This window comes from Notamacropus eugenii, chromosome 6 (genome assembly GCF_028372415.1).
Source record: "Notamacropus eugenii isolate mMacEug1 chromosome 6, mMacEug1.pri_v2, whole genome shotgun sequence".
Lineage (NCBI taxonomy): Eukaryota > Metazoa > Chordata > Mammalia > Diprotodontia > Macropodidae > Notamacropus > Notamacropus eugenii.
Genome location: NC_092877.1, coordinates 215,128,364 through 215,152,912, shown reverse-complemented (window position 1 = coordinate 215,152,912; position 24,549 = coordinate 215,128,364). Strand labels below are relative to the sequence as shown.

General features: G+C 36.1%; 1 long non-coding RNA gene across 1 annotated transcript; it reads right to left on the bottom strand.

The window, feature by feature from the left end:
- Positions 1 to 930: 930 nt before the first annotated feature.
- LOC140511226 (uncharacterized) lies at positions 931 to 23,454 on the bottom strand. Its single transcript, XR_011969472.1, has 3 exons — positions 23,360 to 23,454; positions 2,745 to 2,865; positions 931 to 2,176 (listed from the first exon to the last, which is right to left on the bottom strand). It is a non-coding gene; the product is annotated as an uncharacterized lncRNA (long non-coding RNA).
- Positions 23,455 to 24,549: the final 1,095 nt, after the last annotated feature.

Here is a 24,549-nt window from a genome sequence, read left to right as displayed (position 1 = left end):
GATTCCAGGTCCTACACTTTATCTATTGAATCACCTAGGTGCTCTAGAGTAGAGGTACCTGGGTTCAACTGGGTTCTAAGTGGTTATACAAAGAATAAGTTTTGGCAGGTCCTAACGAGATGGAAAGGCTTTTGAATATTATCTCAGGGAATCTTGCTGAAGAAATAGCATAGTTACATTCTGAAAGTTGCATTACCAGAATATTAGTCATCATTTAGTGAAATTTGGAGGCACAGAAATTCATGAAGATGTCTACTAAGGAAAAATATTGTTTTAATCACCAATAGTGAAGGGCATACCCACAAAGATGAAATCTAAGAATACCTCTCCGAAAGGATTATTTTGAAAATCAAATGAGATCATGTGTATAAAGTACATACATACATACATACATATATATATATAATATATAAAGTCCTTTTTTTCTATTTGTTTAAAATGAGATATAGACAAATAGTAACTAACTCTTTTCTGTGTTTCTGTCTCTCCTTTCTCTCAGAATTTTATTATAGTGAATAGAGAGCTGGTCTCAGATTTTCATGACCCTAGGCAAGCCATTTAAACTCTCATTTTCAAGGTATTCTCCAGGAATTCAGGTTGAAGAAATAGTTGGTATGCATTAGTAGAAGGGAGTAGCATACACTTATGAAGCCATAGGTGTGGTCAAAGATAGACAGATAGACAGACAGACAGACAGATAGATGGATAGATAACATTACCATTGTTATTGCATTTTTATCATCATCACCGATCAATCACCTTCAGCTTCTTTGATGCAGTTCACAGAGAAATGCTTCGAAGAGAAATACCTGTTCTGCCATTATTTTTTTATATGAGGGCTATAATACGGGTGGATGAAATAACTGCTTTGTATAGTTTAATAAAAGTAGTAGGATTTACATAAATTCACCCTTTGTTAGGTTCCCAGTAAGTATACTCGGTCCACATCCAGTAGGAGACAAAACAAGAGGGATGATACGCACCTCATCCTATTCCCATATGATTTTGATGTACTTTAGAAGCTCTCTGCATTTTATAAAAACTATTTTTTCCCAAATAGTTTGGATATCATGAATATTTTTATGGTGACATATATTGAAATGTTTTTTCTCAACTTTGTATGAATCAGTGTTATATCTGGGTAATTATGGGTAAGAGTTCATTCTTTGATAATTTCAGAATAGTTTTATTAGTTAACATTTTCAAGATACTGTGAGATTGTTGTTGGTATTGTCAACAATAAGTATGAGGAGAAGGAGCAGCGGCAGTGGTGTCAGAGGTGGTAGTAGTAGAAGGGGTGGTGATCGTGTGTTAGGAGTGGTAGTGGTGCTAGTGCTGGTGGTAGCAGTTACAGTAGCTATAGTACTATATTTGTCTTTTTTTTTTATGATGTCCTGAGCTAGGAAACTAACTTGATATTATTACTTTATATTTAAATATGTTCTACAGACCTATTGAACAACTGGATAAGTTGACTGTTTTTGTTAAATCAATGGGGGAAAGGTTGTGAAGAAGGAAATAGGCATTTTTACAGTCAGTGCCAGGCACTGTGTTACACCCTTTACAAACATTATCTCATTTGATCATCATATTAAAGGATGTCCATTGGAGGTAAGTGCTATTATCACTCCCATTTTACAAATGAGGAAACTGAGGCAAACAGTAATTAAATGACTTACCTAGGGTCAAATAGCCAAGTAAGTATCCGAGGCCAGATTTGAACTTAACTCTTCCTGACAGGCGCAGCCCTCTATCCACTTCATCACCAATATATCCACTCATCCCCTGCAGTTTCTCCCTAAGTATGCTTGGTACAGTTGTAATAGCAGACAGGACAACAGGGAGGAAATGCACATTGCTCTGTTCTCACAAGTGTTTAATTTTCTCTTCATGACATATATTTTAAAAATCTCTTTGTTCCACAGAGCTAGGGGATGATGAATATTTTATAGACCAACATCTAGTTTTTCAAAGTTGTTTCTGGGCTTTTGTAGATCAACATTATGTCCAGATGATTATGGGTGACAAACTATGGTAATGCTCAGATTCCAGTACAATTCATTGATTGAGTTCTTCAGGATATACTGAGGTTACCATCTAATATGTTCCTCTCAGATAAATCCATCACTTCAAATACCGTCATCATGGAGATGGATAGAGCTTTGCTATCCAACACCTTTTCAGCATTCTCAGGTGGGGAGAAAAGGAAAGGAGGAAAAAAGAGGGAAAAGCAATAAATTCCTAGAGTCTTCCTTTATAGAGTGCTCAGAATTCTCCAGTTAATATAATTTTACATCTGGTACTCTGCTTGGTTTTGACTCCATGAACATGATGTTCCCTAGGCTGGATACCTTCTGGCATAGCTCCCACCTTCCCCCAAACACACACACCTTTCACTTTTTTTGTGTATGTACTATCTCCCCTCATTAAATTGTAAGTTTCTAGAGGGTAGACACTGTCTTACTTTTTTTATTTACATCTTCAGTGCTTAGCATGGCACAGTATTTGGCACACAGTCGGTATTTAATAAATTTTTATTGACCATTAACTATTTGTATTATGGGTTTTGTCATCTGTCAGTCCACGATAGTGAGCTTCTGATGTGTAGTTGTACCCCTCAAGTAACCCTAAATTCCTATATAAATTTCTATACCATTTCTATATGTAGTGATGTTACATAGTTTCTACTGTTTCTTTGCATTTTAGTTGATATAATTTCATTTCAAGTAATAACATGTACATACCTGTGTAACTTTGAGCAGGTCATTCAGTCAGCTTGATCTTCAGTTTCCTCATACGTAAGCAGTTGGACTTGAAGAAGAAAGCTTCTGTTGTCTCATCCACGTTCTCAATGCTGCTATGATCCTTAGAAGCAAAACTTAATGTTGTACTATTCCAGAATGGGCAGAAGACAAAGTTTTAAGATAAATAAACTAATTTCTGACTGTAAAACTACACACATCAGCAAGCAGGCAGGGGAGGTGTTGGGGAAAGGGAGGGATTTCTCAGTGTCCCTGAAATCACAATATCTGAACAGTAAACTGTTTCATTGTTGTATAAGATCAGCCTTACCAAAAGAAAAACTTCTCAGAAGCTTGTATAAATCTTAAAAGCAGGTATTTAGATAATGTAGTTTGGATACACTGACTAAGCCAGTCAGTAAAATCTAAGGTGGCTTGTCATATAAATTATCTTCAGCAACAGAATTGCTATTGTTTTGACAAGTGATAGTCTTTTCACTGCAATATGCCAAAGCATAAAACACTAACGCAGGCATTGAAGAAATCAAAGAAAACACATAATTTATTTTTAAAAAATTTTCCCATTTGCTAGTGGGCATATAATTTTCAGTAGTGCAAGTAGGAGGTTTTCCTTTACAATATCACATTGTATCTTTGTGAGTATGGAATGGTAAACAATTTACCGCTTACAGGTGAAATTGTCACTCCATGCATAAGCAAACACTGTGAGTTAATAAGCACTCAGAAGTCCTTGGCCTACGCTGTGCAAAATGCACATAGAAACAAGACCTAGAAAAAAATAAAATCTACTGCTTTGAAACTAATCAGAAACAATGTGTTTCATTTGTTTTGATTAATTTTATACTTGAACTAATTGATTTAAGAAAGAACAGAGCTTTCTTTTTAGCAAACATAAATTTCTAAAGCATTGCCTTCATAGAGTTTTAACTTGATACCTCTGATTTATGAAGCTCTATGACTTGAGTCTGAAAATAAAAAAGAAAGAAAAAGGAAGGAAGGAAGAAGGAAGGAAGGAAGGAAGGAAGGAAGGAAGGAAGGAAGGAAGGAAGGAAGGAAGGAAGGGAGGGAGGGAGGGAGGGAGGGAGGGAAGGAGAGAAGGAAGGAAGGGAAGGGAGAGAGGAAAAAAAGAGAAGAGAGAGAGGAAGGAAAGAAAGGGAGGGAGGGAGGAAGGAAGGAAAGAAAAACCCCATAAGCACACTGTGACTTATTCTGGTCTCAAGAGGGGTCTCTAATTTTGCAGAAATTCCAGCTATGTCTGACTGAAGACAAAATAAATGAAGCATACCTAAGAATTGCATTTCCTGCATGGAATTTATATTTTTTAAATAATGTGTTTTCCTTCATAAGTTTTAGAATTTCCTTAGATGCTTGAAAATATGCCCAGCATCCTATTTTAATAATACTATGTAATAGTAATAAAACATTCTGGCCCATGCCAGCCACTGACATTTTGACATGACTTGATTTGCACAGTTGGCCACAGAATTCATAGAGCTTGGCGGGACAGAAGACAGATGGCAATGGGATTCTTTAACAGTGAAATAGAAGAACTCAGGAGTCCATCATGACAGGAACCATGCCTGTCCCCCTGCCACTTTCGGCATTAGATATGCATGGTCTTCTTTGGCAACAAAGGACAAACACACCACACATCACATCACCTCTACTGTTGTAATGTGACAGTCAAAATGAGCCACTTAGGCTTACCCTGGGGAACAACTTATCAACACCCCCTTTTAAAGGCTAAGATTCCAGAGTCTGACCAAAGCCCAATGAAATTTCAGATTCTGGGGAATTGTATCCTGAGAACTTAAAGCATTTTCCTTCTATTCTTTTTGTCCATAGAATTTTGACACAAAAAGGCACCCAAGTTTCTTTGGTGTTTTTAAATTAAATGGCCTCAAGTGTCTAGCTCCAGTTTTCTTGGGACCTGGAACCATTTTAAGCAGATACTAGGGTCTACTATTCTTTACCCAGACCTTGGCATAGGAGGCTAGAGTGGTCCAAAGGATTGACAACACCGAGTGAATCTCCCTCCCTTTTCGGGGGGCCTGGAACAGGGATTAAATGAAAATCATAGTTTATGATACTACATTAAGGTACAATTTGGGATAATGTTTTGATATTAACAAGCTTATATTCCTTTTATCACTCAGATTAAATATTTCATAAAGGTCTTGATAAGGGTTATTCAATGAGGCACACACAAGGGGAAGATATAAGGGGGTGTATGGATGCCAGAGTCCCAGGCAGAGCAATTTGATTTGGAAATTATCCACATACAGCCACATCCCTAGACAAAGAACCCAGAGTCACTCATGCACGGAATCTGTCTTGAGAATCCTGACATAAAGAAATAGTCAGCTTAGCTGAAACTTACAGTGCTCTCAGGTGTCGGGTAGCAGTCACTACATATATATGATACATTTAGGAAACACAAAGTTTATAATATATATATGGATGGTATCAATTTTAATTGCAGCCCTACATACCCATCACAGAAGTCTGTATCAAATATGTAGACTGCAACACTTCTACGTGAAACTCAGACCAAATTAAAATGTTGTTGGGAAATAAATAAAAATAAATAAATAAATAAAAATGTAATAAAATATAGATAATATTTCATTTTAAAACTAAGTCAATATGTGGCCTATAAGGATCCTTACATATTGCTTAACAGTTTCTCTTTCTGTTTGTTGACATCATTGATTTAGAACAGATTTTCTGAGTCGTAATTCATACTAATTCATACCAACACTCCTGTTAACTGCTGACTTTAAGAAGAAGAAATCCCCAATTCATAATCTAATAGCTACTACAGATACTGACTTATCTAGGGAAAGGTAGTGTGGTATTAAGGAAAGAGGGTACTTAATTTTGAATCAAAGGACCTAAACCTCTGCATGGCTCTTCTACATACTAGCTCTGCAACTTTGGACAAGAAGAGTAACACCTCTTCTTATCTATTTCTTCATTAGTAAAATTAAGAGAGTTGGACTAGATGATCTTGAAGGACCCTTCCACCTCTAAATCTTTGATCTTATGGTGTTTCTTAACTGTGTTTCTTAATTGATTCTATTATTGTCACCTAGTGTCTAATGAGAATAAATTATGGAATAATTGCCATAGTAAAAAGCAATCGCTTATTTGAAATAGAGTAGATTTTCCTACAGCCCAGAGCAAAACTGAATTCTGTAAGGCTAAACAATAACTTCACTACTGGGTGATTTTCTCCACTTTGGAGATAGTCTAATTGTAAAGAAATTGAATTCTATTCTGACAGTTTCTTACTAGAGCTGTGGGTTCCACTGGGAGAATTATTGTTGTCTAGATCAAAAAAAGAATTCTGGGATTTCTCTGCTAATTTACAGGGCATTCCAGGAGAACTTTGGATTCAGTACATGATTAAAATTCAGTGCCAAATAGGAAAAGATATTTGGTTAGGACATAAGTCAGCATGCCAGAGGACAAGAGAACAGTGAGGTTGAGAAGACCACAGTAGCAGAGGATATGATAGCAGAATTCATGCCAACTGGTTCTTTACCTAAAAAATAAATTTCATGTTGTTTAGTCATATTTGACTCTTTGTGATCCCATTTGGGATTTTCTTGGCAAAGATAGAGGAGAGGCTTGCCATTTCCTTCTCCAGATCATTTTATATATGAGGAAACAAAGGCAAACTGGGACTTGCCCAGGGTCACACAGCTAATAAATATCTGAGGTCACATTTGAACTCAGAACTTCTTGAGTCTAGACCAATGCACTATCCACTTCACTACCTAGCCACCCATTGGGAAACATATAACATTTGTTGATTTTTCTTTTAATCAAATTTCTTTCTCCTATTTTGTGACCAGTATGCTTAAAAATTGAAAATGAGTGCCAACTGACTAAGTTAACCAACAGAGAGATTTTCCCATGAGCCAAGAGAAGTATGACACCTTTAAAAAGTAACTCAGATCCTTTGTACCAAAGGTATATTTAATTGAGGTGGTCATGATATTTGCCCTCTCTATTTTCATTTAAGCAGAACAATGTAATTTATATTAATGTGAGTTAAACTGTGGAAGATAAGCATCATTTGAAGTATCATTGTTGATAGACATCAAAAAGGAGATCAAGAGAAGCGACTTGTCTAAGATCATACAGGTGGTAAGTGGAAGAGTCAAGGTTTGAACATAGGTCCTCTGACTCCAAATCTTAGGCTCTTTGCACTAGTTGTTGTAAGAAAAATAAAAGTAATAGCTTCCTATTTTAATTATGTTTGGTAAGTATGCTAGTTGGATCAGGCTTGACCTATCCAAGATGATTGCCACAGGGTGTAGAAGGAGAGAGGTCTCATATACTTCTCTACACACCCACTTTGTCGTTCAACCATGAATATCCCTATCTATATTGAGATTCTACTCTGGGCAAAAGGACTTCTCCTCCTTCCTTTCTTCCTTTCTTCCTTCCTTCCTCCCTCCTTCCCTCTCTTCTTTCCTTTCCTTCTTTCCTTCCTTCCTTCCTTCCTTCCTTCCTTCCTCCCTTCCTTCCTTCCTTCCTTCCTTCCTTCCTTCCTTCCTTCCTTCCTTCCTTCCTTCCTTCCTTCCTTCCTTCCTTCCTTTCTTCCTTCCTCTCCAACTGGACCTATGATTTGATCGGTATAGATATCATCATCTACCAGTAAGCTTGCACCTACAACTTAGAGACTTGCTGTTTGGTTAGGGGACAGAAAGGTTAAGTATTTGTTTTAATGTAAATGGAACTTTATTTAATCTTTGACTAAGGAGATGTAGTGTTAAAAAAAAAAATCAACCCCTGACTTCTCAGGATTGGATCCTTAAAATTGTTTTGTATTACCAACTCTTCTTGATTCATCTTTCTCCTGATATATAAAAAATTTTGCCATTTAAAAATTTCCCATTTACTCCACCAGAGGGCAGGCAGAGGAAATAAAAGAAAGTAATCCTCATTCTTAACATAGTACTATCCAGACTGTATTCCTCTCTAGCATCAAAAAGAACCCCTTCTTTCAGAGTGATCCTTTCTTCTTTCCTTCTTTTCTTTCTCCCTTCTTTCCTTCTCTTTCCTAGAAACACACACACAAGTATACACACTTCCAAAAACCAAAACAAAACAAAAAAATTCTAGGAAAGGGAAAAACTATAAAGTTCTTAATAGAGTAAGATTATTATAATAGAAACATCCCAACATTTACTCAACTGTACAAATCCTTTGATACAGTTATATCACTACTATACCTGTAAGTCCAAGGAGACAAAAGAAATAGAAAAGGTCTTATATGTAAACATACATGTAAATGTTAAATATATGTAAATAGATATCAAGAAGAGTTGGTTATAAAAAACAATCCTGAGAATCCAATACTGAGAAATTAGGGATTGATTCATTTTTAACACTACATCTCCTTAGTCAAACATAAAAAAAAAAGTCCCATATACATTAAAAGTTACTTAACCTTTCAGTTTCCTGTACACATATATATATGTATATTTAAGTGTGTGTGTGGATGCGTGTGTGTAATAGCTGTTTTTGTAGTGACAAAGACCTGGAAACTAAAACGTGCCCATTGATGAATGGCTAAACAAATTGTGACATACGAATGTAATACTGTTGTACTATAATTATGAAGGGGTTTCAGAAAAACCAGAGAAGATATTTATGATTGATTTAGAGTAAAGTGAGCAGAACCAGGAGAACAATTTATATTATATCAATATTGTAAAAATGAGCAGTTTTGAAAGATCATGACTCCACAGGACTAATGATTAGAAGGATATCGACCTCTTATGATAAAAAATATGGGCTAGTATGCAGAATGCAAAATGTATTATTGGACATAGTCGATATGCGTATTTGGTCTAATTGACTATGATTGTTAATTAAAAGGGTTTTTTTTTTTTCTTTTCTCTTCTTCTCCTAGTAGAAGCACTGGGAGAGAGAGAAAAGGATAAAAGGTTTATAATTTTAAAAATTAAAAGATTACTATGACTTTATTTTTAGAAATCATAGAAATTAAACCTGAAAGAAACCAATTAATAATTAGTTCAACCCTTTCATTTTACAGGTTAAAAAAAAATCCCAGTCCCAAGGAGGTTAAGTTAGGTCAAAGAGTTATCAGAAGAAACAAGAGCACAATTTTAATTATTAATCCAAGGCCTTTTTTTTTCTCATTCTACTATACTACTCTAATTACTAATTGTATTCTTTCAAGTATTGCTGACATTTCAGGAATTATCATTTTTTTATGGGATGTGAGTCATGACATAAAAGAATGAATGAAAAAATATTTATCAAGTGCTTACTGTGTGTCAAGCACCATGCTAAGTTCTATGGATACAAGCAGAAATGAAACAGCCCCTTCTTTCAATGAGTTCACATTCTAAATGGGAGAAACAATACAAATAGGAGGGAATATAACTCTAAGGCAGATGTAAAATCTCAGTGATCCTAAAGGGAAATGTATAGTGAATGACCAGGCCCAGGAATCCTTAGAGCCTATTGGTAGGTCAGACAGTTATACCTGCAGTTCTATAGGACATAAAGTCAAGGCAGACTCTTTTGCCTTCTACTGGAATGAATTGATGAACTTGATCCTACATTGGTAGAGTTCTTGCATTATTCAGAAAGTTAGTTGTGAGAGAGGTCAGTCCATAGTGCTTGTTTCCCACTCAGCCTACCAGATGGAGATTTGGGCCAGGCAGGTGGACAGACAACAGTGTTCCAATTAGGTTTCTCTCTAGACAATAAGTCCCAGTATGATTGGGAGGCATAGAAAGCATATATTTGTGACTTCCTGGGATATTATTAGAGGTGGAACCTTCATTATTTTCATTTCTTTTTTTCAAAGTTTGATTGGAAAAGAAAATCCTTCCCAGAGGGGAGTTACTGAGGGGGAGAAGCTGCATATACAAGGGCAGGGGCAAATAAGTGATCCACTGAATGATTCCCCTTACAGGAGAGTTTATGCACCTCTACTAGACAAAGAAGAAAGTTATAGCAGGTAATTGAGAAAAAGAAACATAATGATAAAAAGTCCAATCTTATTAGAAAGATGTAAGCCCAGTATGTAAGCCCAGTATGAACTAAAGCTTATGCTATCTGCTAATGGCAATGGATTGGATTTAATCATTTTTTAAACTATATTGGAGCCAGGGTGGGGCAAGAGAAAGGTCAAGGAGCAATCAAGTTCTTTGATTAGGGTGGATGTCAAAAAATAACAGAGAAGGTGAATCTATTAAAGTCCTATTTTGCTTCTGTTTTTTTTTCTATCAAGAAGAATGATCTTCACATCAGAAAGGAGAGGACAAACATTATTAAAAGGAAATTAAAACCCTAGATGACTGAGGATATGGTAAGACAGGAACTAAACGAATTCAAGTGACCTGGTCTGAATTAACAAAACCCTGGGGCATTGGAAGAAATTGGAGATGTAGTTGCTGAACCACCACCAAGATCTTTGTATCTATTGTGAAGAATAAGAGAGGGGCCTCAGAACTAGAGATGAGCAAATACTGTTAAATTTTTCGGAAGGATGAAAAAGTCAGATTCCACAAACTAAAGGCCAGTGAGTGGGTCTGCCATGGATTCTTGAATGTGGATTCTTGGTAAAACTCTGGAATATATTACAAGAGGTTTTGTGACCTTCTAGAAAGTGAAGGAATAAGAGCCAACATGGCTTCATTAAGAATGAGTAAGGCCAGACAAATCTCATTTCCTCTCAGGATAAGATCACTAGAATGGTAGATAAGAGGACTGCAGTAAACATGGTACACCTGTATTTCAGAAAGACAAAGGCAAAATTTCCCATGTAGACTAATTGAAGAGATAGGGGCCGGACAATAGTATAATTAGTTGTGCTCAAGACTAGTTGAAAGAGTCAGTTCAAAAAGTAGTGAGTAATAAATCAACATCAGCTGCCAAGTGGAATTCCTCAGTAATCTATCTGTGGCCTTGTTACATTCAACATTTTTAACAGAAACCTTAATGAAAGTAAAGACGGTATTTTTATTGATCTGTCTATTACACAAAGCTGAAAAGCATAAAGTATTGGAAGAGGACCCAAAAGGGGACAGATTTGAATAGTATCTTGATTGTAATGAAACAAAATATGCTCCAATATTCTTAGTACATTTTATTTCTTTAAATATTTCCCAATTGCATTTAAATATTTTGACATTTATTTTTTTAATTTTGAATTCCAAATTCTCTTCCTCCCTCCCACCCCTGAGTAAACAAACAATATGATATTGATTATATATGTCCAGTCATATAAAACATGCTCTGATTTCAATGAATATAAAATCTCATCCGTGTAGATACTTCCTCCTATGGTACTGAATACATCATCCATGCCTACTCATCCTATGTAACTTTCATCCACATCTTCCCACAAATCCTGCATGAGAGCTCCAACTAACCTGTTGAGAAACCTCTTTCAGGTTTCTTAATATTGTGTGGATGCCAGTATAGCACATGTTCTTGTCAACTTATTATCACAGTCTTGCTAGATAAACAGACTACCTTGTTTTCTGAAAATACAAAACTTTAATGTTCTTTACGCAGCTTTAAACATAGTTTAAAAATTAAAAACAACTTTTTTTTAACATTATATGCCCCATTAAACATTCCCTAGTCAAATAAAAGAAAAAAACAGGTAAGCAAAAACTGACCAACAATATGATCACATCTAACAGTTTATATAACCTTCAATTCATGGAATTCCCCACTTCTCTAGTGAGAAGGAATAAATTATTCAGGACTAAGACTGATCATTACAATTATCTGAGTTGCACTTTTCAGATCAGAGAGGGAGATCGGATTTTTGGGGGGAGGGGTAAGAGGAAAAAATGAAACTAAGGTGACTTGCCTTTTAAGTTTCTAGCTAGATCTGCTTTGTTATTTGTATATACAAGTATAGGAAATTTCTTCACTAGCTTTTCACTTGGGGGCTTTTCCATTTTAGGAGAACAATAGCCCTTAAAAGTACCTGGACTGTAGGATGGTGTTTCCATGTTCCTTTGAGTTCTTCACACTCATTTTTTCACACTACTCATTTCGTATTATATTTATGTACATTATATTCATATATACTATATATACTTTTTAAATTATATTCAATTTATTCATCCATTTCCCAATTAGCATCTACTTTGTTTTTGCTTTCCTACAATTTGTTGTTGTTAATATACCAGAACCTACTCTCTCTCTCTCTCTCTCTCTCTCTCTCTCTCTCTCTCTCTCTCTCTCTCTCTCTCTCTCCCCTTCCTCCCCCTGCTCTCTCTCTCTATCTCTCTCTCTCTCTCTAAATAACTTTCCATAATGGAATTCTCTCTACCATTAGATTGTGAACTCAAGGACAAGGACTCTTTTGCCTTTGTTTTGTTGTTGAGGTTTAGGGGTACTGGGACCTCAAAATAGTGAAACACAGGTCCTGTCCAAATGAATTTGACCCAAGCCAAAGAAAATCAAGGTTTATTAAAACATTTATAGAGAGTGATTCTAAAAATCCACCATATTGGCTAGACTCCTATGGAATCTGAGCATTTGTGATGGTTGTATTGACAAGCAGGGCCAGATTGAATCTGAGCACTTCCACGGAAACATGGATCTTATATACAGAATATATACAGATGGATCTTATATACAGAAAGACTGTGGAAGGACTCTAGGGTTGGCCAAGAAGTCTGATTGGAGGAGAGGTCTAGGGAGGATCTTTATGGGAGTGGTTAGTAGGCTAGGATGAACAGAGGTTGGAAACCAAGAACTTAGAGAATGGAACATAGACAGGATCAAGGGAGGGTAGTAGCCTAAGGTGATTCAGAGATAACAGACAATGGAGTGATGGGCTAGGTTAAAGGTAACAGAGAAAAGTGATAATGAAAGGCAGAGAAAAGTGATAATGAAAGGCCAGTTGAGAGGATTATAAAGTCAGGAGAAGGCCAGATCAAGTGGGGAAATTCAAGGAGAGGTCAGGGCGGGGTTTTCCAGGGCCTATACACAAGTGGAACCCAAATTCTTTTGGAGTAAGGGGCAAAGGTCTTGGCTTGAACCTATTGCCAGTGCTTAGCACAGTTTCTAGAACATAGTAGGTGCCTAATAAATGTTTGTTGTTTGACTATCAATGCAAACCTACACCTGCTTAGTCTTAGGGAGTTGTTTCTGAGGACATTGAAAGGTGGATTGACTTGACTAGCATCAAAAAGTCAACATATTTCAGCTTGGAATTCAGGTCGTCTTCAGTCTAACTCTCTACCCACCACATCAAGCACTGCTTCTCTTGCTCTCCTTCCTTATAGTTTCTCCCTACCTCCTTCTTTCATTCTCTCTATCTCCAAGGCTTTATCATTTCATGAAGGCCATAACTCTAAATAACAAGATCTGTCAGGTATTACAAAGTTAGAAAGGCTTTGAATAACAGCCCTGGGACATAATTTATAATGCCTGTTGTTGGAAAAATATTCTAGCTAAGTTCATTTCCAAGGGTTTGACTATCTGATGATATATCCTGTCATACAGCAACTCATCAAATTTGTCTTCCATGACACATAACAAGGTACAGTCTGCATAGAAAGAAAGACATGAAATCATGAGTCTTTGAAGTAGTAAACTAAGTATATAAAAGACAAGAGCCAGCTTAGAGTAGTAGATAGAGAGATTGTCTCATGGTCAAGAACACTGGGGTCCAAGTTCTACTTCTGACATACTGGCTACGCAACCCCAGGCAAGTCACTTAACCTCTCAGTACTCACTGCAATTCTTTAAGTCTATAGAACTCTTAGAGAAGGTGCCTAGTTGCATTACTAGGGCAGTCTCTCATCAGGGAGGTCATTATATCAGTGAAATCATAGGTCTAGTTCCTTTTCCTAGTCTATAGAAAAGGCATAGAAGAAATTGGTAAATGATATATGTATGCATCTGTGTGTGTGTGTGTGTGCGTGTGTATGTATATAAATGTATAAAATTTCCCCACTATAGTAGAGATGGGATGGTAGAAGGCTTGTGAAAAATGAAGGGAACCATAGAATGCAAGTTTTTATGACTGTTATCTCCCAATTCTTATTTTTAATAATTGTTATTATTAAAGTCTTTCTTAGTTTCTTTTGATGATTCAACTTCTATATCACATTCCTTATGTGTGGCCATACCCTAAGTTTCTGTCCTGGGCCTTCTTTTCACTCTATGTTCTCTCTCTTTTAGTGACCTCATCAGCTCCCATGGGTCTAATTATCATCTCTATGAAGATGACTCCCAGATCTATCAATCTATCTATCTATTATCTATCTATTTATCTATCATCTATCTCTTCATCTCTAGTTTCTTTCCTGAGCTCCAGGTGTGTTTCTCTGTTTATTAGATATTTCAAACTTGAGATGCCATAAGCATCTCAAGTTCAACTTGTACAAAAGATAATGCATTATCTTTTCCTCAGATGCGTGTTCCTTCCCAATTTTCTTATTTCTTTAGGGGACATAACCACCCTCCATGTCACTCAGGTTCATAACATTAGTATCCTTGATTCCTCACTATTACTCATTCCACATATCTAATCATTTACCAAATCTTCCTACTCTGCAATATTTCTCATATCTGTCTTCTCTCTATTCACAGGGCCACACTAAGCTTAGTTAAGGCCTTTATTGTCTGGATGACTTCAAAAAGCTCCTAATTGGCATGCCAGCCTTAATTCTCTCTCCTCTCCAATCCATCTTCCAAACAGTTGCCAAAGTGATTTTTCTAAAACCCAAAAAGATTTTTTTTCTAAATCTGATCCTGCTAGTCCTTTATTCGATAAAATCCAGTGGCTCCCTATTTTCTGTAAGATAAATTATAAGCTCTAATTTATTTTGGGCAAAGAAGGAGTCCCACTAAATTTCTTCTGACACAAATATTGTTATGATATCTAAACCAGGGAGAGCAAAAATAGAAAAAGGTAATCATAGACCAATTTCATTAATGAACATTTGTAACTGTAATTTAAGATGGGGAGAGCTTTCTCACTCATTAATAGGCCCATGTGACTTGCCTGGGTGACATGGAAGTCTGAGTCACATGGAGCCTGTGGTGGGAGGAGTTTGCTGAATGGGTGGAACAGGAAGTGCCAGAAGAGGTAGAGCTATAGCACAGGTGAGAGGAAGTTAGTCTTGAGAGCAGTCAGAGCTAGGAAAGATGCAGGCAGCTGGCTAGTGTGAGTGAAAGATCTTTGTGATTTTGTTTAAGGGGTCCTGAGTGTGATTTGTTTAATGGACCTGGTTTGTGGGATGCCTTGCAGGGGAATGCTTGGGGCTGGTATTAATCTCTGCATTGTTATTGTGTATAAATTTTTGTTGCTATGATGAATTTGACTTTCTGGTGTCTGAATAAATGTTTTGGTTCTGTCTTCCATGTGGAGAGTCTGTGGTATTTAGCAATTCTGACTTGTACTGGGATATTCAAGGCTGTGATTGGCATTGTGGATATCACATTGGTGCTACAATACTGAAGCAAAATTTTTAAATAAAATAAAAGCAAGGAGATTACAGAAATATATCACAAAGATTATATACCATGACCTCCTGGAATATATATCAGGAATGTAAGACTGGTTCAAGATTAAGAAAACTATAATAAACCTTATCATAACAAAAACAATGGAAATTGTATGACTAAAATTAATAACTTAATTTGTTGAATAATTAACTTACCCAGTACCATACCAAAGTACCAAAAACTATTTTATAGAACTAGAAAAAAATAATAAAATTCATCTAGAAAAACAAAAGGTCAAGAAAATTAGGAGAATTAATGAATTTTAAAAAGATGAAGGATGGTGGCCTAGCACTACTAGATTTCAAACTATATTGCAAACAGTAATCATCAAATAATCTAATATAGACTAAGTATAGTGCTTGATCAGTGGAATAGATTAAGTACACAGTATATAGTAATAAACTAAGTCAGTGTTTGATAAACTCAGTGATCCAGGCTCTGGGGGGGTAAGGACTCACAATATGACACAAATTGCTGGGAAAACTGGAAAGTAGGTGGAGCCAAGATGGTGGACTGAGAGCAAATATTCACCTAAGCTCTAAGACAAACTCCTTCAGATACCTCTAAAATGAGAATCTGAACAAATTTTAGAGTGGCAGAATCCAATAGGAGATAGAGTATGGAAGATTTCCAACCCAGGACAGACTGAAGAGTCAACAGAAGGATCTACTGCATGGGGCTGGAGGAACACATAGCACATAGGCTGTACCAGCACAGACCCCACCATAGCAAAGATGAACAGGAAGCCTGGGGGATGTCTGAAACCCCAGCAGCACTGCAAATTCTCAAACATATCAGCCCAGGATGGGAGTCCAGTTAGATGTAAGTGAGAAAGAAAAGCATAACACCCCAGATAACAGCAACAACTGCTCCTGAGACTTTCAGCTCGCAGATTAAATGTCTGTAAGTCATCTACTTGAATTTCTGGGAGCCAAGATGGTAGAGTGATCATAAATGCTCTACCCCCTCCCCTTGTTGATCTTGAAAAGTGAAGAGAATATTTCCCCAGGAAAAATCCTGGAACAGTAAGATCAGTTGAAGGGGTAAATAGTCTCCTAGACCATGAGGTTAGGAAAATCGCAAGGGGGGGGGGGTCCCTATTGCTGTAACTGAAGGGGACCAGTATAGGACCAAAGCTGTCCCAGGTAGCCACACCTCAGCAAATCCTGAGGAGACCCTGAGTCCCAGGGGAGTGGAACCCATAATCACCAACACCAGGACACAAGGCATGCCTCAGCACAGCCAGGGGAATCGAGAAGACTCTAACGCAGAGGAGATTCACCAATCTCTGAGCTTGCCTATGCTCTAGCTCAGCAGAGGAAATCTCCTGTGGCCAGACCAGCCCTCCCCAACACTTAACACAGCAAGCACCAGAGTAACTCTGGGGAAACTCAGAAAGACTTCACCTGACCTCTGCTTTGGCACACCAGTCAGCTCAGCACCAGATAACCTGCAGCATTTTAGCTTCTAGCTGACAGAATCAGAAACTACAGTATACAAAGTCTCAAGTTCTAAGCACAAGAATCATGGGACAGAGCCCCTCGTGCCCCAGAAGCAGAGATCCACTTTAAAAGTCAGAAAAAGGGTGATCATCATGAGCAAGAAGCAAATCAGAAAAGAAAAGACCATAGAATCTTTCTATGGGGACAAGGACCAAAATACAAATACCAAAGAGGTCAGCATTGAGACTGTACTCCCATCGGAAACTTTAGAAGGGAATATGAACTGATCTCAAGCCCAAAGACCATTCTTGGAAGAGCTCAAGAAGGATTTTAAAAGTCAAATTAGAGAAGTAGAAGAAAAACTGGCCAATTATTTTAAAAATATGAGAAAAGAAATCACAGAAGAATTTAAAAGGAAAACTGGACAAATGGAAAAAAGAAGTACAAAAACTAACTGGAGAAAATAACTCCTTAAAAGGAACAATTGGACAGATAAAAAAGGATATACAAATGTTAACCAAGAAAGCAATCCATTAAAAATTAGAATTGGGCAAGTAGAAGTTAATAACTCTATGAGACATCCAAAATCAGTCAAACAGAATCTAAAGAACAAAAAAATAGAAGAATATGTAAAATATCTCATTGGAAGAAACAACTGACCTGGAAAATAAATCCAGGAGAGAAAGTCTAAGTCTTTGGTCTACCAGAAAGCCATGATGAAAAAAAGAGCCTGGACAATATCTTCCAAGAAATCAAGGAAAACTGCCCAGAGGTTGTAGATACAGAGGGCAAAATTGTCATCAAAAGAATCCACTGTCCACCTCCTGAAAGGAATCCCAAACTGAAATCACCAAGGAATTTCGTTGCCAAATTCCAGAACTACCAAGTGAAGGAGAAAATACTGCAGGCAGACAGAAACAATTCAGATATCGAGGAGCTACAGTCAGTATCACATAGGACCTTGCAGCTTCTACATGAAAAGATCAGAGGGATTGGAATATGATATATGCTTCAAGTGGTATAGCATCCAAATTCTTAGAGAAGTTAAGGGAGTTACAGGAAGAAATAGATATCAAAACTATGCTAGTGGGGGACTTCAACCTCCTCCTCTCTGAAGTGGATAAATCTAACCTCAAAATAAATAAGAAAGAAGCTAAGGAGATGAATAAAACTCTGGATGAGGTAGATATGATAGATCTCTAGAGAAAACTGAATGGGGATAGAAAGGAATTTACCTTTTTCTCTGTGGTACATGACATATATACAAAAACTGACCATATACTAGGGCATAAAAACCTCACAACCTAGTGCAGAAAGATAGAGATAGTTAATGCATCCTCCTCAAATCATAATGCAATAACAATTATATGCAATAAAAGGTCATGTAAAGATAAACCAAAAATTAATTGGAAACTAAATAATCTAATCTGAAAGAATGAATGGGTTAAACAACAAATCACAGAAACAATCAACAATTTCATTCAAGAGAATGACAATAATGAGACAACCTATCTCCATCAGCAGTGAGTAGTTGTGATACACCATAAGTTTTGGGGCCATAAATAGCTTTCAGGAAATCATAAAAGTACTTTGGATTATTACTATCAGCACAAAACTGAACACAAGATTTAGCAGTTTCTACACTAAGGGATCAGAGGGCTTGGAATATGATATCCCAGAGGTCGAAGGAGTTAGTATTTAAACCAAGAATTACCTACCCAGAAAAACTGAGTATAATACTTCGGGGGAAACGTGGAATTTCAATAAAATAGAGAACTTTAAAGCACTCTTGTTGAAAAGACCAGAGCTGAACAGAAAATTTGACTTTCAAATACAAGAATCAAGAGAAGCATGAAAAAATAAACAGGAAAGAGAAATCATAAAGGATCTATTAAAATTGAACTGTATACATTCTTACATGGAAAGATGATATTTGTAACTCATGAGATCTTTCTGAGTATTAGGGTAGTTTGAGGCAATATATGTGTGCATGTATGTATGTGTGTGCATATATATGTATGGGAAGAGAGAAAGAGAGAGAGCACAGGGTGAGTTGAATATGAAGGCATGATATCTAAAAAATAAAATTATATGTTGAGAAGAATATACTGGGAGAAAGAGAAAGGGAGGAGTGGAATGTCATAAATCATGTCACATAAAAGAGTCAAGAAAGAGCTTTTACAATGGAGGGAAAGAGGGGTGATGTGAGAGGGAATGAGTGAGCCTTACTTTCATTGGATTTGGCTTCAGAAGGGAATAGCATACACACTCAGAAAGCAGGGGGAAGGGGATAAGAGAGAGGGATAACAGAAGGGATGGCAGATTGGGGGAAGGGGTAATCAGAAGCAAACACTATTGTGGGGGGACAGATCAAGGGAGAGAATGGAATAAATGAAGGGCAGGACAGGACAGAGGGAAATGTGGTTAGTTTTTCACAACATGACTTTTATGGGAGTGTTTTGCACGGCTACACAAGTATGACCTACATTGAATTGCTTGCTTTCTCAATGAAGAGAGCTGTGGAGGGAAGAAGGGAGAGAATATGGAACTTACAGCTTTAAAAGTGAATGTTAAAAATTGTTTTTACATAAAACTAAGAAAAATGATGCATAGGCAATGGCATATAGAAATATATCTTTCCCTACAGGAAAATAGAAGGGAAAATGATAAGGTGCGGGGAGGGGTAGGGAGTGATAGAAGGAAGGACAGATTGGAGGAAAGGGTAATCAAAATACAAGCTGTCCTGGAGTAGGGGGAGGGGAGAGATGTGTAGAAAATTTGAAATTCAAAATTTTTTGGAAGTGAATGTTGAAAACTGAAAAGAAATACATTAAAAAAAAAAAAGGGAATGTTCTCCCTCCTCCTCTGTATCTTAGAATCCATAGCTTCTTTAAAGGGTCTTTTGAGTCTTTTTTTGATTGTGCCAACTGTTAGTATCCTTTCCCACCCCCATTCCCCACAAACAAAACAAAACAAAACAAAAACACACTTTGTAATTATTTTGTATCTATTCTGTATTTACTTAACTAGGAATATCGTGTATCTTCCCACTAGGTGATAATCTTCTTGAGGTCAAGGACAATAACTTTTGTGCTTGTCAACTCAGCTCATAACATATTATTTGGCAAATAACAAGCATTTTAAAATGCCTGTTGCTTGATTTCGTCACTTCCTAGCTCCAAATTACTCAGGTAACAAGCATTATTAAGTACCTAAGATTTGCCAGGCTAATAATAACAATGATGATGCCTAGTATTTATATAGTGCTTACTTCGTGACCCCATTTGGGGTTTTCTTGGCAAGAATACTGGAGTGGTTCACCATTTCCTTCACAGCCCATTTTACAGAAGAGGAACTGAGGCAAACAGGTCATAAAACTAGCAAGTGTGTGAACAAGATTTAAACAAAGAGAGATGAGCCTTCTTGACTCCAGGTCTAGCACTGTGCTACTCAGCTGTCCTAAACAACAACAAGCTGAATGAATATTTGCTAGGTTGATAATAATAACAAATAGCTAGCATTTATATAATGCTTACTATATGCCATGTATACAAAGTGCTTTATAAACATCAATACCTACCCTGGGAATCAGGTACTGATAGTGCCCATTTTACAACTGGGGAAACAAAGACAGAAGTTAAGTGACTTGCCCAGGGTCACACAGCTACTTCAATTCTAGGCTAACTTTAAATTCAAGTCTTCCTGACTTGAGGCCCAACTCTCTATCCATTGTATCAGCTAGCTGTGTAGGGATACAGAAAAAATAATCAAAACAAAATATAACCACAATAACAACAAAAGCTCCAAAACTATCCTCTCTTTAAAGTGTTTTTTTTTTAAAGTTTAAAACTCTAAACCACTTTAAAGGCCATTCTGAATTCTGACCATTAAAAAGTTTGAGTTAAATATTATTTTCATTTGTGACTGAAAAACTTTGAAATTATGTAATACCCACTAGGACAGAATTCTGAAGTAATGAAACTTAAATTAAGACATAAAAAATGTATCCATACTAGAAGTTTTCCAATGTGGCATTATTTTCAATAAAAGGTTTCTAAGGATAAATTTACCCTAATCACAGGTATGCAGTTTTCATTGTTAAAGAAAGATATGAGCATAGATAGAATCACAAAACTGGTAAATTCCTCATTTGCACATTATTTTCAAATAAATGAGGATAATTCAAATTGTTTACATCAACTCCACCTCTTCCATCAGGTATTTGCTGATAACTGGTAATTGCCAACTGTTCCTTTAGTGTGCTCATTTCCACTAATTAGCAAAACCAAATAAGGGTAAAATTGATTGTCCTGTTCAGTGTATCAGGTGGTATGACAGCTGTTACCACCAGTACAGACATTAGCGTTTGGCTGTTGGAACAGAATGTTTTAAAAAGTGTTTTACTGATTACCTGCTAATGAACCCACACCAGAGCTTTAGAGATCTTACCATGAAGTTCTTATTTGGAATAAATCTGTCATTGTCATTCTCAATTTCTGAGGCCAAAAAAGCTACCTCTGGAGACAAAATTGTTACTATCATTACCAAAATGGAATATCCCTCAAAAGAATTATCTAAAAAATTTAGCTAAATTAATGGATAATAGATGAATAATGTGACAAAAGAAACTAGATCCTTGGAGTGGGGGAGCAGTGAACTTCTAGCCTTTGAGGATGACTAAAGGGAAAACAACTCTCCTTCAAGAGGTCTAATACAATACAATTCTTTGATTTTTGAGGGGTATAGGTCTTAGCTGAGTTAAAGGGTAGGCATTGGTTATTTTCTGGACCTCATTCTAAACTGGTTTACAAAATAGATGGGCCTATTCACAACCATCAACAATGCATTAGTGGACCTATTTTCCTGTGTTTTCAAAAGTCATCATTTTCTTTTTTTTAACATCTTTGGTAGTCAAATACATATTAGGTGGAACTTCAGAGTTATTTTAATTTGCATTTTTCTAATTATTATTGACTTAGAGTGGCGGTATGAAACTCAAAGAGAAATGGGCCAGTAAACCCTGCAGGTCATATATTGACTTAGAAAACCACATATCAGCATCATCTATGTTCTATTGTATTATTATTTATTTTACTAAATATGTCCTAATTATATTTTAATCTAGAATGGCTATACTCTACAGTGTTGTAGGCAACAATGAGACCAGTGGACATTATGTCTGGCACCTCTGACTTAGAGCATTTTCTTATATGATTATTGGTAGCTTGGATTTCTTCCTTTGAAAAAAGCTTTTTTTTTCACATTCTTTGTCCACTTAATTATTGAGGAATAGCTCTTACTCTTCTAAATTTGCTATCAATTCCTCATATATCTTGGTCTTAAATCTTTTATCAGTCAGTCAGTCAATGAATATTTATTAAGCACCTACTATGTGTCAGACATTGTACTTAATACTGTGAAAACAAAGGAAGAACATAGTTTCTGCTCCTAAGGACATGTTGCAAAGATTTTTCTGTTATCTGTACTAAATTAGACTTGTTTATGTAAAATCTTTTAAGTTTTATATAATCAAGTTTGTCTATTTTATCTTACATGATCTTCAGTATCACTTGTTTAGCCATAAACTCTTCCCTATCCATAAATCCGAAAGGTAATTTCTTTCTTGTTTTTCTAATTTATTTATCATGCAACTTTTCAATATTTATGCCATGTATTCATTTTTCCGCTTGTTTGCTTATTCTAAGTTTTAGTATTAGATAAATATTACTCATCACTTTAAGGAAAGTTCCATTTATTCTTATGCTTTCTGGTGTTTTTAGCAGGGACTGGGGTTGAATTTCATTAAAAGGTTTTTTTGTATTTTTTGCAATAGTCATTTTTATAGGTTTTGTCATTGATGTATTATAGAAGAATATGATCCTTTCTTGGGAAGGTTTCTTTGTATGAAATATCTTTGGCAAAAGTCAGACATTCAAAATCTACAGAGAATTGACACAAATTATAAAGAAGGTCATTGTTATGAGGGAAAGCAGTTATATTAATGGCCAATGAAGCAAACTAAAAGGTCTAAATCTTGCTAAGGAGCATCATATCATAGACTTAAAGCTGGAGACATCAAAAGGTCATCAAAAGGTCATCTAGTCTAAACTTCCTGTTTTCCAAATGAGGAACCTCAGGTCCAAAGAGACCAGCATAAGGCCATAGAGGTAGTAGATAGTATATTCATGATTTGCATCCATGTTCTCTACCTATAACAAATCTAGGGATCTTTTTGCTGTCATACTAAGTTTATTTAACTTTTATGTGATTATCACTTATTCTTTTGGGGGTTTGCTCTTCAACTTGTTTCAGTTTATGAGGAATTAGCTTTTTCTTGGCTTTTGACTGTCTCAGAAGAGAAAGGTAATGCATATGTGCACTGATTAATCCTCCTCTCTTGCAAATATTTTATGTAAATATTTTAAATATTTTACTTTATGCAAATATTAAATGTAAGGCTAACTTGGAGAGATTCCATCTTGAAATGGTGATAAAGCCTCTAAGTCAGGTTGATAGACTCAAAAACACTCCTCCAGAAACTAGTGGGGCTGGAAGATTGTGCAAACAAACCATTAAGCAAAACAAAACAAAAATCAGTGGCAATGGTACTTTCCCACTTACCTCAGGAGGAGGTGCCTTTCTGTCTCTCAGTTCAATGTTCCTTATTAGTGAGATCCACCAATAGCCAGAAGTCTGGGTCCAGGGCCTCCTGTAAACTGAAATCATTGTTAATGTGGCTACTGACTGACAGCTGCTTCTGTGTTTACCTGTGATAAACCTCACTTTTTCCCCACGGTCATAAGTAGCTTGCATATATACCTCTTTATCCATCTCTTAATTTGAACTTGAACCATGATCAGCTTCTCCATCAGGCTAGGACAGAGATTAAGCTATTAACACCATTTTAAAAAGTTAGCAATATTACCAGAGAAAACTAAAGTAAAATAGTTTAGAGGTACCACTTTATGCCTATCACATTGGCAAAGAAGGTAAAAGATGAACAAATTCAACGTTAGTGGGAACCTGAGAAAGCACACATGGAAACCTATAGAGTTAGGAATTAATGTGGCTATTCTGGAAAGCAAGAAGTTCACAATAATTTTGTGTCCTATGATCTATAGATCTATAGATTCCACTTTTTGTTTTAACTCCTAAGAAAGCTGGTGAAGAGAACTTTATCTGTAAATATATATATATATATATATATATATATGTATGTATGTATATACATATACATGGTATATATACAATGGTATATATATATATATATATATGTATATATATGTATATATATATATATATATATGTATATATACCATTTGCAATGAACACCCCCCTCCAAAAAAAAATCTGGAAGTAAAACTAAACCAAGAAACAAACTGTTTATTATTGATATGGTATATAAGAATCTGATTCTTTCTTGGGAAAAGTATCTTTGTATGAAATATCTTTGGCAAAAGACGGATATTCAAAATCTACAGAGAACTGACACAAATTACAAAGAAAGTCATTGTTATGAGGTAAAGCAGTTACATTACTAGCCAATGAAGCAAAATGAAAGGTCTAAATCTTGGTAAGCATCATCATATCATATACTTATGGCAGTAGATACCAAACAAAACCATCCATCATAAGAAATGACTAAAAAGAAAACAGAGAAATATGGGAAGAGTTATATGAACTGACAAAAAGATGGTAGAGTAAGCAGCAAATTGTCAGTAACTCACCCATATTCACCTCTAAACACCATATGGTGCCCCGAAACAAATTCTGGAACAATAAAACCAGCAAAAAGATGGGGCAAAACAATC